Source organism: Brassica oleracea, chromosome C4 (genome assembly GCF_000695525.1).
Source record: "Brassica oleracea var. oleracea cultivar TO1000 chromosome C4, BOL, whole genome shotgun sequence".
Lineage (NCBI taxonomy): Eukaryota > Viridiplantae > Streptophyta > Magnoliopsida > Brassicales > Brassicaceae > Brassica > Brassica oleracea.
The window spans coordinates 10,869,363-10,872,711 of record NC_027751.1 but is presented as its reverse complement, the minus strand read 5'-3'; positions in this window follow the sequence as shown (position 1 = coordinate 10,872,711).

Genomic DNA, 3,349 nt, shown 5'->3' with positions numbered 1-3,349 from the left:
GATCTTAAGGATCGGATCATGATGCAATCCGGTTTATATAACCATCTGGATACTAGGCTACACGGTCACTATGATATTTACTAAGCCACACGGCTTTTAATCAATCAAGGGCACAAGGCCGCAAGTGTGAGCAATGTATTAGGCCACACGGCCATATACAAAACGGGATTATTAATCTAAGTGTTTTCAATCCTATTGCTTAGTTGTATATCCATTAAGTTTTAGAATTAAATAATCTAGCAACCTAATTCTCATTCTATATGTAAATTCTTTAAATCAATCTTTCAAGCTTTAAGTAATGAGAGACTTAAGGTTTCAAGGCCTTTAGAAATATCAATCAAGATTAAGGATTTCAAGGCCATTAGGAATTTTAAAATTCGAGATTAGGGTTTTAGTTTAAACAAGATTCAGATTCAAGTTTTAAAACAATCCTAATCATAGCTCTAGGCGATCAATCAAATACTCAAGTTTCAAATCAAAATTAAAAACCGATTTTCCAAAATTAGGGTTTTAGGGGATTTCGAAAACTTTGATCTTTGATCAAGGGGATTTGATTTGAGATTCAAAAACCTTTAAGGTTCTGATTTTAATTGATCAATGGATCAATCTTGTTTTTAGGTTTTAGATCGAACTTATAGAGCTTCGATTTACTCATAGGGGATTGATCTATTTAACCTATGGCTTTCAGTTTTAGAGATTATCTTTTAGGGTTTCAATCTTTACAAAACAACCAGGTTTGATTCATGTTCTCAGATTAAGTCTGTACCTTTGTTTTTGCAGGTCTGAACCGGACCACCAAAGATCAGAGACGAGCTAAGACGAACGGACGCGGGACGGCTCCTATCGGGTCGCGTTGCCGAGAGCTATCGCGAGCTTGTTTCTTCTCGCGGACGGTTGCATCTGGTCGGGGATTTGGTCTGAGCTGGACGTAAGCTGAGCTGAGGCTGAGGACGTTGATCACGGACAGGGAACGCCTGAAGCTGAGCCTGATCGGAGTTTGCAAGCCGGAATGCAAGCAAGAACAATTTAGAGTTCTTCGGGATTAGGGTTCCAAAAGATCAAGACGGCGCCGTGTATTGTTTCTGTGAGTGTGGGCGCGTCTGAGATTTGATTGACGAACGGTTTGTACTGATAGATTCGCCTCGTCAAGAGCTTCAATTTGATATGTGGCTCGTCGTCTGGTTCCTCGGGATTTGAGAGATAGATCGTTTTGAAGTTACGCCTGGATTAGGGTTTATGTGTGACGGATTTTAGGTTAGGTTTTGTCTTAGGTTTTGGAGTCTATCGTGCTGATAACGTGTTGTAATTAGAGAGTTTAGAGACTGAATATTTCTGTGTTTTTATTAATAATCAAAGGGGTTCCTTTATATAAGGATTACAACATGAAGATAAATGGAAAGTATCCAAAACCTAAACTCACTAGGATTAGAAAAACTATTGATACATAATAATGGAAAGATTACATCTACCAGGAAAAACTTTCCTTTTCTCCAAACTTTGTGGCCGCCTCTCTCTCTCCTGAAGTCGGCTCTCTCTCTCCTCTCTCTAGACTTCGGCCATCTCTTCATCTTTTAGGTATTGGACCGGTTTCGGTCCGGGCCTGGTTAATGGCAATCCACTCCATGATTTATAACACGAACTAGTTTGTTGTTTTCATGGTACTTTTGTGTGTGTTGTACGTAGTGTTATGTGTGTCACTGGCTGACATGTTGAAAGTCCCGTGAAGTTTGTATCTTACAATAAAAAGCCTTTGATAAAGATAGCATTCTTCTTACCATCTGAACATACTTGCTAAGATAGTTCAAGCATGGTGCTACCATTCACTTTTTTTTGTATTCTCATCTGATTTGCTATTGTTGTTTTTAAATTGAATTTTGAAAAGATATTGAAAAGCAAGAACATGATTACTGATTTCAAACCCTGAAGATGAACCAATGACAAACTTCTATTGTGTTTATGATCTCTTGAAGTTCTTAAGCGAACTGTTCAAAGGGAGTTTTGGATTCTGACGAGGAAAGAGCTGAATCATCTGCGGAGAAGATGCTGATATGGTCTAACTATGAATAGCTGTGGAACCAGTAACACATAATATAGTGATATTTTGTGTGTTTTCTGTGTGCCTTCGTTTTACTTGTCTGGGTTTATTATCCTCACTGTTATCTTTGAAAAACACTTGTGATGTTTCTTGTATATATATATATGATGATTTCTTTATGGCTAGATTCTGATACCATGTTTTATTTAAGCATGCTTTTCTCGTCAATTTTCATACTTTCAGAACGTTAGTACCCAAAGCAACCTATCAGCATAGCTCGTCTACATCAGCTGTTACACAAACGAGTAGATACTATGAGAGATTTGGTGTGAGAGAACAGCTTTAAAATATACTATGAAAAAATTGTGGGAGAGAAGATACTACGAGAGATTTAGGGTAGATTTAGTTTAGATTTAGGAAAGATATTAATCGAAATATGGAAGTTTACATATTTTTGCGATTTGCCTATAATATGTAATATACGTATATCAGAGCGCTGAAGAAAGTGTAGGAGGTTTATTCTTCCTTACGCATATGATAACGTAAAAGGCAGAAAATGTTATAACACATAAAAAAAAAAGTATTTCACAGAGTCGAGGTTAGAAGTTGTAATAAAACTATAAGTAGACTAAAGATATCTTGTTAGAATATTACCTGACGAAATCTAGCTAAGATAGAATATTGAAGAAAGTTTTGTTTGTATTCTCTACCCAGGATAAATCTGTGTGTAATACTTACTATTCGATTTCTAGACTAATTAGATGGCTAGAATGAGTATTATATTTGTGCTATAACGTGAAATAAAACATGATTCCACTATTTTTTAAAAATAAAATTTAAACATATAAATATGCATACTAATGTTTCCAATGGTTTATATATTTTTTATATTTTTAAAATTTAATTTACTATTTTTTCTATTACAGAAGGGTAAAACCTGTCCAAAATGAGCAAAAATATCAAAAATCCTATTTAGACAAACAAAATTTGAAAATGTCTCTTTTTTCCAATTCTCCCTATAATAAATGCATATAACCTACCTATACTTTAGTTTGAAATGATCATGTTCAAGTTTTATGTAGTCAACTTACATCATGCATCGATCGATGTACAATATTCAAACCACCTATAGTTTTCGTTTTCTTTATAGGATGTATCAACCAACCAATCATCCCATTGATTTTCTAAGCTTTATAAAAAACAAATCAATAAATACAAACTCAAAATCCAATATCTTCTATTAATCAAAACATAATATCTTCAATGTCGTATCTTTAATGTACCTATTAAATATAGAAACTGTAACCATAATTA